Below are 17,281 nucleotides of genomic sequence, written 5' to 3' on the forward strand. Positions count from 1 at the left end.
GCATTTGTTTTCATTATCTCGACGAGGCAAGAAATGTACATAATATGATGTCAAAACCAAAATTTCAGAATATATCCGCGGAAATTTGCGGAACACAGTCAATTCCAAAAAGCAATTTAAATGATAAAATTTTCTCGACTATGATAGGTGGAATCAAGCACTGTCTAATTTAACGATGGAATTTTAAAATACTTTACGTATTTAAAGATAATATAGTTTAAAAAGGCAAACAAATGTTTAATCAATCGTACCGAATTCAAGATACTGTAAAATTCGTGAGTAAATTTTGTGCCTACTTCAATTAACTTCTCTACCTTAATAATTATGCTAGCTCAAAAGTTTTTTAACGTAAATCATTGCCTCCTACATATATGCAATGCATTTATCCTCAAACCTCTCTGCTTCAAATTCAATGCCACCTCCAGTTCTTATTACAAATACATCAGCATTATAAATCGATCCATTTCGCTAAGCTCCCTCAAACCCTTTCTTCCGCATCCTTCGCCCCGATTTCCTCTTTCTCCATAGCTCGCTTCCCCAACAATACACTCTCTTTCCTTTTCCCCCCAACTTGCCCCTCCCTCATCTTCGCAAAAATTTCTACAGCCAAACTTCAGATTGAGAGCAGAATTTACAGAAGCCGATTATTATTTTTTTCAAATTTTGACGAAGATGGAGAAAACCAATCACTCAGTAATACACTTAAATACTGCTCCTTCCCTCTCCTTTTGCTTGTATCGTAGTCACATCCTCGCTGTCTATTTTTCCCGGACCATATATTCTAATCGAATTAATCATTTTATGCCACCGCGCTTTTTAAAGGCCCATTTTACCCCTCACGGACCCGAAAAAGGTGCCGTCAGTACGCCGAAGTGACAAAAGCATATTCTGGGAATTAGTGTATGATTATAGTTATATTTTCATAGATAAACATATGCATAAATATACAAATGCACGTGTAAATTCATTAAAAAGTCTGTAATAGGATACTTTCAGCGAAAGAGTGTCCGTTTTGACATAATATATTCAGGTCTGAGATTAATACTAACTTTGAAGTCCCAAGCTGTCATAAACAAAAGATAATGTGATAATGAGGCGATTGAATTTGATAAATGAGTTCAGGAAATACGTCTTGCGTGGAAGTTATCGTGGCGATCATAAGTTGTCACTTAATTGATAGTACCTTGGGGTACTATTTATTTATATAAAAATGATGAATTGTGAATTATGAGTTTGTAAGAATCTTAAACAGCTTGAAAATACCTTCATAAGTATATTTAGAAAGTAGGCCGTTTCTTGATATTTAAATATTTGCGCGCTGGGACTAAGTTGTACGTATAGCACCATTTATTTTTTGTTTCCAAAGCGACTGGAGCTGTTGCTGTGTTTTAGTAGTCGTCATGCCTGTCGGTGAATAACAATTTCCGCGAATATTGTTCCTTCCACCAGTTGCGAAGTGGGTGCTTTGGTTTGATTTTTGCGTGCAAAATATTCATCATTAGCCCAAATTCATCGGGAGTTGTGCCTAGTTTACGAGTAATCGCCTACGGAAATGAATGAAGGAAATGTTAGACATTTGTGTCAATACTTCAATAATGGCCGCAAATGTGTGCGTGATGAAGAGCGGAGTGGCAGGCCTAGTATCGAGACCGATGAAATCGTTCAACAAGTAAACCTTGAACTGCAAAATGGTCGACGATTAACGATTGGAGTTCTGGCTGATTAATTTATTCTTGTTGGACGCACCACTATTTACACGATTGTTGCCATAAAGCTTGGAAATAACAGGTTATGCGTGATGTGGTTAGTGAGAATACTTAACAACAAACATAAAGAGCAAAGAACGTTGAGTGGGCGAGTGTTTTAATACAGTTTTTGATCTTTTTGATCGACCAATTTACAGTCCAGACCTGGCGACTATTTCCTCTACTTGCACTTGAAACAGTAGCTTGATGTACAACGTTTTGAAGATAACGAAGAACTCAAGAACGCTGTTATCAACTGGTTCAATTCTCAGGTGGCCGATGCATAGCCATGAAAAGTGAGCTACGATTATGTAAAGAAGTGAAGATGGTTTGTAAGGAAACTAAAACGCCAAGAAAAATTTTAATAACGAATATTTTCTTTAAATGATCAAGCCGACCTTACTAATAGCTTACCTTCTCATTTATATTACGCCACTTTCATTTTCCTTTTATTTATTTCAGTTGAGAATTTCTTTTGTATTGACTTCCAGCTGAAATATTACTTAAAACTGTTTTCATCGAACTGAAGTTCCGCATATTCCAATAAGATAGTCGTCCACTCTGCTGTACTTTTATGAGAATTATGTTTTCACCATTTCGCCTTTGAATCCATTTTTTGTTTATTATGTCTGCACTATAGAGATCAGTTTGTTCACTTTCCCTTGATTCAAGCCTCAACTGGCCGGCTATTTGCTATTGTTTTTAATTCCAATCAAAATCATATTAATCCAGTTAAATTAATACTGCCAAATCGTTCAATTCTAATGTAATATTTCATGTCAAGATCAAATTGTGAGTTTTTATAGGGTGATCATCTTCCGTATCAAAAGGTATACTGCTTCTCTACTCGTAGACGTTATGGGTATCGAAATGACAATATCATAGTCATTACAGACACAAGGAGCAATAAAAACAGAATTGAATACACTCTGGGTTCTTAAGTTTAAGAGATACCGTGTGAAATTTATGATTTTAAATCTTTTCGCTTACCTTTATTCTTTGATATCGTTTTACTTGCATAAACTGAAGCAAACTAGAAGTAGAAAAACATTCATTTTTAAATCTAAAAACACATAAAATTTAACATATTTTTCCCTGTTCAATAGGGGTTAAGTATGTAACATGAAAACAATTCAGTAGGGACACGAGAATGTCATGCAATAACAATAAAATATACGAATAATAAATTTATGTCGCTGCAATTCAAGAAACCCAATTATACAGTTACACATTATATTCATAATTTATTTTTCATTACATTTGCATCATGAATTAATGTTTTCCTCATTAAAATGACATTTAGATAGATACCTGGTGTCAAAACTTAGGTCTTCGTAAGAGATTTCTAAAAATACTATGCATTGTATGCATATATTATTGCAAACGAAATTAGGTTTTTATATGTAAAATTTTTAAGAGGAGAATGTATGCATTTGAAATAAAACTAAATAATTTCCTAAAACATATTGCAAACATTAATAGATAAAGCTCGAGGTTATCATGAGAAATTGAGATGGGGGTTCTTGGGTCACAAAGAGAAAACTGAAGACTAAGATTGGTACAGAAATAATCGGTTTGTATGTTGCACAGTTACCTTTACAATTCCTACTATTCCTGCTGATTTCACTGATGAAAAAAACTTAAAAACCCTTTGAGTTGAGACTGTGTTTGTTAAATAAGTTAAAGTTGTACGCCTTATTTAGTCCGGTTTCTTCAGTAAATAACTACCATAAGAATGATAGCCGTAAATTATTATACGAATCCATCTTTGGTGGGATTAAAATTCTGTAATTAGTTGCCTAACGTAATATGTTGGGATAGAGGGAATATATGGTTGGGCAGGTGTCAGAAGAATAGAGTTAAGGGTAATTCATATCATAGCATATCAAACATAGAGGTTAACGTGACAGAGAGAGATTTAACTGACTTCGTTCAAGAGGTATTATCGATAACGTGTCATTGCCCAGAGTTGTGACGTTTCCGTTAAATAATGATGTTTCTATGCATGAGAAATACAAATTGGGGGCTAACCTAATAACCTATTTGTATAAATTGAATGATATAAATTTTGGGAGATGAGAAATATTAAAAGATTGAATAGGAAAAAGGCAGACTCCTTCCTGTCTTTTTACGTATTAGCAGGTGTAAAAATCATGCTTCAATAATACAAAATGTCATTGAATATGATTATATTAGAGAGCTAAATAACTTCGTACCGAGCCAATTTCAAAACACAACGTGATTCTTAAGCTCGAGAGTTGGCATTCAAGCACACCATGACCATATATATATCGTTTTATATTCGGTTTAATTTATTCTCTCTTGTAACTTGTATTTTAGGGAAAATATTTCCTCATAGGGAAGTAAACCAAATGAAAAATAAAATGTTTACCATTCATTGAAGAATACAGGTATGATGATAAATTTTTCTATCCTACGATTAGATAATAAAAAAACTATTCTGTGGAGAGAGGAGGGCCACAGATGAGTAAAAAATTGTTGGCAAATCTCTTGCCTATTGTTTTATAGAAAAAGCTGGTCACTATTTATTCCATATGATTGCTATTTGAACACTAAGTATAGGAGAGTAATTTTCTGAGATTTTACGCCAAGAAAAGGGGCAAATATGTAACACAGTGAGAAGTGAACATTTTCAGTTCAAATTCACTCAAAGTTAGCCGTTTTTCGGAAAGTCTCATAATGATTCTCGGAAAGAGGAAAAATTTCGGAGATTTACAATTTTCTCCAACTCTACGTATATTTTTCGTAAGAATCTGTAAATGCAATCCTTCACTCAAAACTCTTATATTATAATTATATATATATATATATATATATATATATATATATATATATATATATATATATATATATATAATATTTAGACGGCACAATAGAACAGAAGTAAAACAGAAACACTTAAAAGGACGCTCACATTGAAGATTGTTTGAGCTTTGAGCTTACTTGAAGAAAGTCTTACTTGAAGAAGGCCTCTGAGAAGGTTGAAAGCTCAAACAAATCTACAATGTGAGTGTCCTTTTCAGCGTGCTAGTGTGAGTGTTTCTATATCATCGATATATATATATATATATATATATATATATATATATATATATATATATATATATATATATATATATATATATATATATATATATATATATATATATATATATATATATATATATATATATATATATATATATATATATATATATTAGATTTTCAAATTTAACTCTCTCCAAATATTTTATCAGGGGCTACAGAATAAAACTGTTACATAATTACGTATATTAAGGAATGGATATTCATAAATTACCTTTGTTGTTAATTACCATGAAATGAAGAGATATTTTGTGAAAACATGATTAAAATTGAACAATAGCCCACACCCTGCCGAAAGTTGGTTTTATAGGTGAAGATAGAGCTCACCTACTGCTTAGCTTAATGGCGGGTGAAGTTCACTCATCAGAGTAGGGAGGCCAGTTCCTTTGCCGCTACCATCTATGGTTGCTATGGTATAAATGCCTCTGGTATGTCCAGAACGTTTTTGTATCTAAATATGACGCCTATGCGCTGAAATTGGTAACGAATAAAAATGTGTGAGGAATGCCTAGATTTCTTCTTTCATTCAAGATGAATTTTCACTTTGTCAATCCAGATAGCATTTAGTGCATAATGGACCGTTTTACATGATTCTCTAGTGCTTTTCCTGCAAAATGAAAGAAAATTCCTTCGCGTTCGATGTAATAAAAAATATTCTTTTAGAGATGAAACAGTTGAATCTACCATTTATAAACTCGAAAGTGATACCTTATAGCACAGTGAATAGGGTTACTTCTCAATACTACATTGTATGCATTACTGCATTGTATAAACGTTTGAAGATGGCTGTAATTGATGAGAAGTGAATTATCAAACTCCTGCAAAATTAAATTGTAAGACTTATTCATACTACAACTAAAAAGTTAACTCCGAATTTTGCTTTTCCTAGATATGAGAACGAATTTTGTAACAATTTCATTCACATTATGAGAATCTCTTTAATGCAGTGCATTGGCTTATTTTTATCAGGATTTATATATATATTTGTATAATTATACTCCGTTACGATTAATGCATCTTTGGTTAGTACCTTTACTGTATTATTAATTATTTTATGACCACTAATTACGGATAAATATATACCCTCATTTGTGGATTTGTAGCAGTTTTTTATTTGATACAAAGGGTTAATTCATGTAAATTGTTTATTTATCTGATTTACTCGATGAGGTTCTTTGTTTTAAAATATTAGGCGTGCAGAACGTAATTTGCTCAGCATTCTATGGCGTTAACATGTAGAAATTTTACATATGTTCATATTCAAAGCTGGGTCAACATTGACGCATATATTTAAAACATAATTGATGCTGAAAAATAAAAAAAAAAGTAAACATAGGTTGGCACAATCATTCATTTTTAATTGCCGTGATTTTATAGCTATATACACACCTGTATACAGTTATGAAGGATACATATAGATATAAAGGCCTGCCATTTTTGAAATCATTTTTTATTAAATCGGAATCGTCTAAAAAAGTGCTTCCACTTGTTTTTTGCTTATTTTTTTCCTCGAAATGCACTTTCAAACTCATTTCAAATGGTATTTATGGCATAAGAAATAATTTGAATATTTTCTGGTTGAATCCCGTAAACAATGATTGGTAATATTCAATTTTATGAAAAAAGCAACGGAATGATCCTGTAGCTTTCATTCTAATTCAAGAATGCTTTATGTTATTTCCCGTTTATATTATTGGTTTATCGCAAATTACTTTGTTTTGATATCCAATTATCTATAGAGCAATTAAACATTCTAAGGTTTACTTGCTAAAAATATCTGGAATTTAAAGCATAATCATCCGGTTTTTGGGTGATAAAAATTCTTTTCGTCTTAAAAATTATGGTAATTTCATTATTTACGAACATATTTGAATATCATTTGCCTAAGAGCTAAATCATATTTAAACATTGAAATTGATATTTGGTTAGTATAAAATACATTCTGTACAGTTTAAATAGCAAAGGTACTTTAGAAAGTATATATTAATCCAAGGATGGTTTTATATAGTTATTTAAAAGCTAAAATATAGCGTTGAGAATTTTCCATTGTGCAAAATGTGCTTTTCCCAAGCTTTAAAAATTCTAATTCCTTTATATTGACAATTTTTAATGCAGCAATGTTTTGTAAAACTGTGTTAACTTGTTACTATGTAAACGTTTTATATAACATATTTCAACAGGGTTTCATAGAACAGTTGAGCCTACATACATTATTAATTTCTTAAAACTAACTATCAATCTTACTATTACCCAGAAATTTAGTTCTCTTTCCCAATCACCTAATATTCTGCCATGCATGACGGAATTCTCTATCCCAATACCTGGAAATATTGGCTGCTATTTTTTCATACTTTCTTTCAATTTCATCTGGCATCCTCTCTTTCCAATAGTATTTTTAACTTCGACGTCAATCTTCTCCGTTCGATGTGCTTCACATTTCTCCTCAATACTGTTTATTCTAAAACCTCTTCGTCATCGATAATTCTTGTATGTAGACCATCATCCAGATATATTCAGAGTATCTTTTCTTATTGTTCGGTTACCAGTTACATTCTTTGTATTATCTTCCTGAGGCAATTCTTTTCTTATGCCCCGACATAAGTTTTATTCCTGAGAGCTGCTCAAATGCATGAACTCTATGAACTTACCTTAGTGTCATCCCTCCTACGCTGGCATGTAAAGGTGAATTCCTACTAATGGAGGATGTTTTTGCATTTATCTTTTGATTGATCAGCATAATTCTAGTACTGATCATGTAATGTAATACAAAACAACGGGAATCTATTTGTCTTTTGATTTCTTAATTGTCTGACATCTAGTTTAAACCCCACACCAAACATGTTGATTTCTAACTCAAATCCATTCATTTCCTGGAATAATGTTTTCTTAGAATACGAAGGTTGCTATTTACAGGTATACTTTCATAAATGCCTAATAATGAAAATACACAGTAAGTTATTCTTTAAATGCCTTTTTGTATTTTCGGAGTATTCTCCATGATAATCAATATGTTTTTGCATATATTCGAGCTAATTTTCGTAACACTTTTTCCACTCCGATTGAGGTACCTCCAAAACATGGTTTTTGAATCCATTAATGGCTTCTTGAGACGCCGAAACTGGATGGCCACGCATTTTTTTCATAAACGGGAATAAAGGAATCATTTGGTGCTAAATCAGGGCTGTACGGAGGATAACCCATGAATTCGACGTTTTGGCCAGTCAAATCGGCAGTTATTTCCGCCGTTCTGTCAGAGTTTGTATTGTCATAACCCATCGTTGCCGCTTCTTTTTCTGTATTTCACCAAGCACTCTTGGCAAACAAATGCTCTCGTACACATTCAGAAATCACGGTTCTACGTTGCTCTAACGGTATGCGATTTGGCTCGTCTTGGAAGACCCATACAGTGGATTTCTGTTTTGTTTCGGTCTCATACGCATATATCCTTGATTTCTCACCTATGTAGATGTTATACTTAGCTTTTGATCCACCGCGATTGTGTTTCTTGAGCATTTCTTTGACACCAGTTGACACGAGTATCTTTTTCAGCTTTTGTCAAATTATGCGGGATGGATCCAACGCGAACAATTTTTTTTTCGCCGCTAAATGAAATTATTGATGCTCGTCTTATCTTCACGATAAGTCCCATGACGATCTTCCTTTGCTAGTTCTTGCACAGTGTCAATATTTTCTAGGACAACGACTGATTTGGACGACCTTCACGACTTTCGTCGCTGAGCGATCGGCGGCCATGATGGAATTCGTTATTCCAACGTTTAACGGTGGCAAATAATGGGGCTTCATCGCCAAAGGTGGAAGTAAGTTGATCGTTGTACTTCTGACTTGATAATCCACGTCAAAAGTCGTAAAAAAATCATTGCACGAGAGTGTACACGAGTCAATTCCATTTTTTCGCTGAGAGAAAATTTTCGAGTCACTGTACGCTGCACAAGTTATGATCAAACGACAAAATGTTCCGAATAATGTTAGCGTTAAAGCGGTCAAACTTTCAGATGGAAACGTCAGTTGGCGCCTAAAGTACTTCGTGTTGTCAAGGCTCAAAGTATAAATAGCAACCATCTTATAAGTTAGAAAGCCCTGCAATACTGAATCATTCTGAATCACTCTCACTGTCATTATCCGTACAGATTTTCTTCCACTTTATGCGTAGGTTTATATTATTCTCGTATCCCTCCAGTGTATCTCAGCATTTCGCCAACATTCATCAGGCTTTTGAAGAATATCCAATTTAACCTCTCTTCGGAATCATTATTGCATAAAGATATTTGGAATTCAGTCCATATTCCTGGATGTATTTAAGTCACTGCAATGGAATCAAGCGTTCTCCTGCCCTTCTCAGAATAAATCGTTCTTCATCTAGGTACTTCTGATATTTCTACAAAATCCTGTTCTAATGGCTCTCCATTATTACTTTCGACATTCATGGAATCAAATTTGTGGCCATATAGCCTTGTATGCCTCCGATTTATTTCTTTTCATGGTATGGATCAAAATTTAATTGCCAAATGAAATACATTGGCTCATTTCCTTCCAAAATATGACGCTGAAGTCAAAGATAAATATATCGTTCCATCACTTGTCCAGAAAAAGTCAGTAACTCTGCAGGGATATGTTTCTCTAACTATTACAATAATTTATATTCAGTGCTGCTTTTTTGAAGATTTAGGTGTCTTCACCTTAACTTTGAGATGCGCTGAGCATAAAAGCGATGTGCTGCAAGACAGTGAAAGACTTGGCGGGGGGGGGGGGCAGAGTTTTTACGTGACGTTTGAGAGACGGTATAGAACGGTGAAAGGACGGAGTGGAGCTTCTGAGACGGACAAGGATACAAATAGAGGAGGACCCATTGAGAATGAGTTGGTATATAAAAAACTACGGGCATGCTTGCGAACTTAAATCATGTGGATGAGTGACGGAGGCGGATGGAGGCCACCGGAAACATGATAGGTAAGAAAGAGGTATAGATGCTCATAATGCCAACACATGCTTGGGCTCACCCCTGTGAAAGAGGAGTAAAATGAGATTTTGAAACCACCTCTTCCGCCTATTAGTTCACCAAACGAACGCGCAAATATCATATCCAAAAAATATGAATTCCGTTCATATATTTGTAACAATTTAGTTAAATTTTGTGTATTATTATGCAGTTTATTTGGTTTGGAAAATGTCTGATTCTATATCGTTTGCGAAACACGAATTTGGGAAACTCCTGCATTTGAAGAGGGCATCGTAAAAGCAAAGAAAAAAATTGCGGAATGCATACGGAAACGCTTGGTTCAAAGGAACGGGGAAAAATCATTTTTTTTTCGTTGTGGGACGCATACAAGTAAATTTCTATGTTGGATAAACTTTGACGAATAGCACAGGAAAGGAGCATAGATGCGTTAAGTAAGTGTTTTGTGAGCGTGTTCGTCAAGATGGTGTTACGTGAGAGAGGCTGTAGACGGGGAGTATCTTCGGAGGATCCGCGAGATTGGTGCGCAAAGGGATTAGGATAGGGTTAAGGGGAGAGGCGGTGAGGGTGAGACTTTCGGGATGGAGGGCTATCGGCGGGGATGGGGTGAGGTGGGGGCAGAAGGGGTAGGTGGATGGCGCGGCAAGGGCGGTCGGGGAAGCCGGGTCGCCACCCGATCCTCTCCTTTTGTCCTCGGTGACGGTGGGATGGGGCCAGGGAGGAGGATGGTCTCTTTGCCACCCACGTCTCTCTCTCTGTCTGTCTGTCATTGTGCGCGGGGGTGCGAGACTAATGCTAGCAGGAATAAAAATTAAAAAGAAACCTCCCTTACCACCAGGTTTTTCAATTCCTTCCCACCCACTCCCCCATCCCTCGCCTTCGGCTCGCAGATCCGCGCAGAAACAGTGCCAAAACACGCGCCATCACGCTCACGGGATCTCACCCTTATCCCTCTCCCAACCTACCCTCCTCCCCTTCCAATCCCTCCTCCTCTCCTCTCTGACGTCCCTTCTTGGTCTCGGACCAACCGGAGGCCTTGGGACAAGTGGTCCGAGGATTAAGGTCCCTTTGTCTCTGCCTATGGGGCAACGACGAGGCCTCCGGTAGGCGGGGATCTCGCGACATGGCCGCCGCGAGAGAAGCATGCCTTCCGAAGTTCCTGACCTCCAACCTTCTTCCTCGCCTTTCTTCCGCGTGACCCCCTTCCATGCTGGTCCCTCCCACGCCACCCACTCCCCCGCGGACTCTCCTCCTCCTCTCACCCCTACCCTCCTCCCACGCCCCCAAAATCCTCTTTTGCTTTCAACTTTTCCCATTTCACCCCTCCCCTCCCATACCCTTTAATTATTTTGTGTTATTCCCCGGAGACCAACGGAGAGACGGCGGAAACAGTTCCCAAGTGGACTTCGGGGCATATGGCATCGGATTGGGGGTGTGAGGATTGGGGATTGAAGGGGGTGGGTTAGGAGGAGGAGGACCGAGGTGGCAAGGGTCGCGTTAGAAAAAAGGACCTCATCAAAAAATGCACGGCTCTCCACACCATCTTGTGCAGTGCGAGGGAGGGAAGGGGAGAGAGAGAGAGAGAGAAATTACGGAGCGAGACCCTGAATCGCCATTCGTTAAGGATGAGTTAGAGATTTCCTCCTTTTTTATTATTACTCTTTCTCTCGTTCTCTCCGCCTTGCCTTTGTATTATTTTTTTAAATTCCATATCGCCTCGACCACTCTGGTCGTGAACACATGTCAAGCAGCCCGGATTTGAAAATGACAATCGGACCGTGAAAGGGTTTTATAACGAAAGTGGAAGGGGCTTACGGCGTGATCCCCGGGGACGAAAGATGATAATAATAGTAGTGATAAAGAGGAATGAGCGCGCCTGCCTCAATGCAAGAGTCGCCAGTGCTCGCCGGGTGGGCCTGTATGGCCGCTCGAAGGGGAAAATTCTTTTAGAGGAGCATGCCCCTTGGACGGGCCTCCACCCCACTCACCCACCTGATCCTTCTCCCCGGGTGGCCGTGCGCTCACGGATGTTCCGAGGGGTGGGGAGGGCGTCGCGACAGACCCACCTCTCGTCTCTCTCCCTTTCTGGACTTGGGTCCCATCGACGCCTTTAAGAAAGTTCCGTCTATGTGTGGGTGCTAATGTAATTTGAATTCTCATCTCATCGTAGACCAATCAGAGCCGCGGATATGGAGAATTTGCAGAGAATTGGTGGTTCATCTGAGCGGGAATAAATTCCAGTAGCCGAGGTTGTATCGGGAGTTCTCGATCTTCATTTGGTCACTATGACCGTTCGACTCCCCCCGGTTGATGATTTTTCACTCCCATATTCCTTCATTTTTATTTTTTATCGCTATGTTGACTTAATATTTTTGCCTTGAAAATCCGCTTATTTTACCTCAATGGGAAGCCAAGGCAAACGTAGCGCGCTGGAATAGTTGGAAAACGCAAACGAAAAGTTGAAATAGCTGGAATAACGTTGGAAAAATTTAGTCCACCTCTTATAAATAACGAAAATATAAGAATCCCGATATTTGGAGAAATTTAAGGGAAATATTTTATTATTTAACCATTCTATTTGGGTATTAAGGGATCACTGTGTTTTACAGATTCATGTGAAACAGGAAAATATAGCATTAATTTATTTTAAGGGGGAAATTTATTATTAATTTCACCTCATTCGGTCCTCATTAATTCCCATTCATTCATTAGAAATTCCTAAGAATGTAATTGTTGGATTAATTATTCTTAACATATTTTTTATTGTCAACATTACTACGTTATCCAATTTAAAAATAAGTAAAATTAGCTATTTAAGATTTATTTTAAAATTTAACTCACTCTATAACTTCGAAAATATCTATTTTTATTGAATTATAGGGTTAGGTATACATTCCAAGAAACTGCGGGAGATGCCGCGACAGTAACTTCTAACGTAGTGATCAGCTATTTGTTCCATTGTTAGGTATACATATCTTACTAGTGCGATCAAACAAATTTATGTCGGTCGATAAAGCTATCATTGAATTAAATTAATTTTTTCACACCTTGAATCTCTCTTTAATTTGGTTTTAGTTATATTCTTTGTTTTGTAATGATGCATATTTCACGAAGGCCTACTTCGTCTGTAAGTCAAACTTTTCTTTCAATACCGTTTTTTGACAAAATTACCTTGGATATTTTTATTTGGATAGTAGTGCATGAGTAATCTTAAAATGATGATATGAATAAAAATACCTTCCATGAGTACCGTAAACCTTTCTATGTATTTCTGTCTACAGGATTCAAAGTTTTTCAGGTTTATTTCAGTCTGTGATATGGCAGAGAATGTAGAATAAACTAACGGTCCAATTTTTTTGATAGCTACATGTAGGCTTTCGAGATAATAAAATGAAGTAAACAAAATTCAGAATAAAATAAAAATAAGAATACGGAAGAGTGATTGTTTGTTAGCAAATTTTATCCTTCTCCAAAATTGCTCATCTTAGAAGAACTTAAGGAAATATAATTTAATATTTGAAATCATATCCGGTATTAATTTAACGATTTTTTACTGATGAATATTTTCAACTCTGACTTTGTTGTCTTGGTAAAATTGTGGAAAAGGGAAAAAAAAGAATTTCCATCTCAAATTGCAGTTGGCATACCCAACAAGCAAATAAAAATTCTAGTAAAAAGTTGTTTTTAATAGGGAATCATCTAGTAAAGTATACAAATTAGGAACCTTGTTCAACGTTCCCAATGCCTAAATACATTATTCTTGCATCTTAAAGAACAGGGAAAAATATTCCTGGATACACATTTTTTCCAATTTTTATAATGAGGATATCTTGGAGTAATAGTGGTCTATGGCAAGGATAGATAATATCCTTTCTTGTTCTGTAATCGGAACCAAATTAAAAAAATCGGAGTGTAAGAGAACGCCTCGATAGTTTTAATTGATTGAAGCACTCGGCCGGATATCGGGGGATCCGGGTTCGAATCCTGATCAAGGCGAATGATTTGTACATTCTGATAATGCTGCATTGTACTACATGCTATGTACGTATAGGTGGTGAAATGATAAATAAAACCAAGAAATAAGTACGATGGGAATAAAATTTGAAGTGCTTCATTATTTTCGAACTTGAAAGACATACGTATATATCAGTACAAACAATATATCAGCCAACGAGGAGAAATAAATTAATTTCTGATGAATGCACAGCCATTTCGAGTGATGATAGTTATATATACTCAAAAAAGTGGCATAAATGTGGGAGAACGAAACGTTAATTTGATGCAGTAATATTGTGATCATGGCGTATGGCTTGATTGAAATATCACTTCATTGAGTTCACGAGTGTTATTTCGACTCCATTGCGAGTCGAAGAGTGTAGGCAGAGAAAAAATACTGTTGAATTAACCTTTTGCCTTTTTGACAGCCCCTGGCACACCTTTCACTTCGCTGATTAAATGAAAAGGGAGTCTGCTTGGGCTCATCAATCACTGCCGAGGATCCCGTTCTATTTCGCGATAATCAACTAAAAACTCGCACGCACGCAAGAACCCTGACATTAGTCCATTTGCAAATTCGAGAGCGGTGCGGCGGCGGCGGCCGGGGTGGATTGGTCGTGGGAAAAAGACGCGAGGCGAGGTTGGCCGTACCATCAAGAGTGTCTGTCGCGCTGGATATTATTATTCGTGCATTTTTAGAGAGTGCACTTTGAATTGCGGTCCAAATAGGTGAAGGGAGAGAGAAATAAGAGAGGCTGGGAACACGCAAAGAACCATTTGGAAAAATGTTCCATGCCCCAACCGATTCCAGCTCTCCGCACACTCTCCTCCCTCTCCCATCACCACCTCCGTTCCGCCTCTTCCCGCCCCGCCCATATCACCTCCCTCCCCCCACCCGCTGTTCCCCACGGATGGCCCTCCCCTTCCACCCCTCGAGAGACCATATTTTACGTTCCATACGCACTCGTGAACACGCGAACTCCCGCTCGCACGCATTCCCGCGAGCATCCGATTTTCATATCTTTTCTCCTTTCGTATTTCGCTGCATGTTGTTTTTTTTTTATTCTGAAAACCACTCATCCGCCCCCCACTCCGTCTTTCCCACTCCAAATCTCTCCCAGCCCCTGCCCCCCCCCTCCCCGCTCCGCCATCAGACCGTCCGATGCATCCGATGCTTTGGAAATTGGTAGGTTAAGAAAGGGAAAACAAAATGGAGACTTTCATGACGACCGATGAGATCTTTTGGTTTCGTGTTTGGATTTTCAGAGCCACGGGATTATTTTTTTAGAAAATGATACATAAGTCATTACGGGACTCGCGCGAGCGTACCTGTGTGTATTATCCCCGTCTGCTTTTTACCATCGAAAGAAAGAAAATGTTCAACTCCGGGGAATGTTTTTTTTTTAGTAATCTCGCCTCCGAATTCAAGAGATTACAAACGCGACGCGAAAAACCTGAGTTGCTTCGCGTTTCCATGGAGATAACTCTGATGGTTTCCATCAGCGACATCGATAAGGTGGGCGCAATAAGTAAGGGGAAAACCATCTCGAAATACACATCTGCGAGCATATTGAAATTTTCAATTAATTTGGAATGGCGACACACGACTTCAATATTCCTAAACAAGCCTCAGTGTGGAGATACTTTCGTACTTTTTAATAGGTATGTGAACCGATGTGCGTAGCAAATTTGCAGCGTTCAGGGAAAGAGGCGATTATAATTAAACTGATTTCCTAAGAATCAGTCAACGCAGGGAATTTTCAGTACACGAAAATAATTATTTTGAAGTAAGTTCCAATCGCATTTATTTTTCATCTCGTTACAATACATTCGCACCTTGTCAAACATTTTAAAGTTATTTATTTCCATAGGTACAATTACCTTGCGAAACTTTTTCACATAATTTTTTTATGCTAACATACTTAAGACTTTTCATTGGAAAAGCAAGTTTGATTATCTATTTTTCCATACGTTATTAAAAAAATTCAACTCGGTGGCATTTAAGATGAATTAGGATGCACAAAAAGCACACATTTCGGGATTTTGTATTATTTAAAAGGGAGGAACTGGATTATAATTCAAAGATTCATTCAGTAAATTGAAACACGACACGAGGACTTGCATAGAATAGAGCAGAAATGTTGGTTACAAAGACCTGAATTATAATGGAAATGAAAGAATGCGACAAAATTCTAAGTGAGGGAAAGGAATGGGATAGTTAGAGAAACTTAAAAAAGATCTCAAGAAAGGATATATATATATATATATATATATATATATATATATATATATATATATATATATATATATATATATACGTTTTTATTACGCTCTAGAGTCTTTCATTACAATTTTAATTTTTTATATGTACCAAACATCTTTAGGATGCTTACTTTGTTTTATTCAATCCTGTGTGAAAAGAGCAGTCATCAATTTGCTAGCCAATTGTTTACTCTAAAGCAAGCAGTAATTGTATGTGCATACGTATGTAAGTTAACCTTTTCTTAAGAATACATGTGAGAATATTCATTAAACGTTATTATCTTTATATAGTTGAATATGTGAAAATTAAAACGGTCTCAAATTTTAGTATTTAAAAAGCTAGATCTGACCATGGAGAAAACATTTTCGGGCGGTAACTGGCAACTATAAAATTAGACATTTAAAAATAATACGTAATGATTCAAGCGGTGATACTACTCTCCCTCTTTGACCGATAAGGATTTTGGTGACATAACTTCTATCGTAACGGGACAAGTTATTGTCACAAAAATGGGAGAACGTCACGTTTGGTGACGTAACGTTCTCCCATAAGTCTCCCGTTTTCTAGCTTCCTACCTCCACTTAGCACATAATGAGGGTATTAGAATATCACTGTGAGAATCATTTTTGGTATATAAATAAATGTGATGCCTAATGAGACTATAAGCAATAAAATATATGGCAATATTTTAAATTAAGTACTCTGGTTAAACTTTTAAACCCTAAGGATCTTCATAACTAGCGTTAATTGTAATGTGCTATGGTATGAGATGGCGATATACCCGTATCTCGGCTCTTCTAAAATCCATTTAACGTGGATTTTATTGTTACTTAGATGATTGATGGGTTTTAAAAATTTTTAATCAAATAAGAAAAAGAAGGTCGCTGTCTTATACTGTGTTGGGAATTAAGGAAGTAAGAAATAATATTAAAGGAGGCAATTCTGTTATTAAAAATTGGTTCAAATAGATTTTGACGATGAATTTATTTTTTTAATTTGTACATATTTTGTTTTCAACGGTTTTAGCATGATTTTCTGTTAATAAATATCAACCTATTAATGAAAGACAGTAATTTAATTTTGAAATGGGCTTCAATTTTCTCGAAGTATTCTCCATGATACACTTTTGCATACGCTCGAACCAATTTTCGTAACAATTTTCACCCTCCGTTTGAGGTACCTCCAAAACATGGTTTT

The sequence above is a fragment of the Hetaerina americana genome, unplaced genomic scaffold (assembly GCF_022747635.1).
Source record: "Hetaerina americana unplaced genomic scaffold, ioHetAmer1.1.p SCAF_2, whole genome shotgun sequence".
NCBI classification, from domain to species: domain Eukaryota; kingdom Metazoa; phylum Arthropoda; class Insecta; order Odonata; family Calopterygidae; genus Hetaerina; species Hetaerina americana.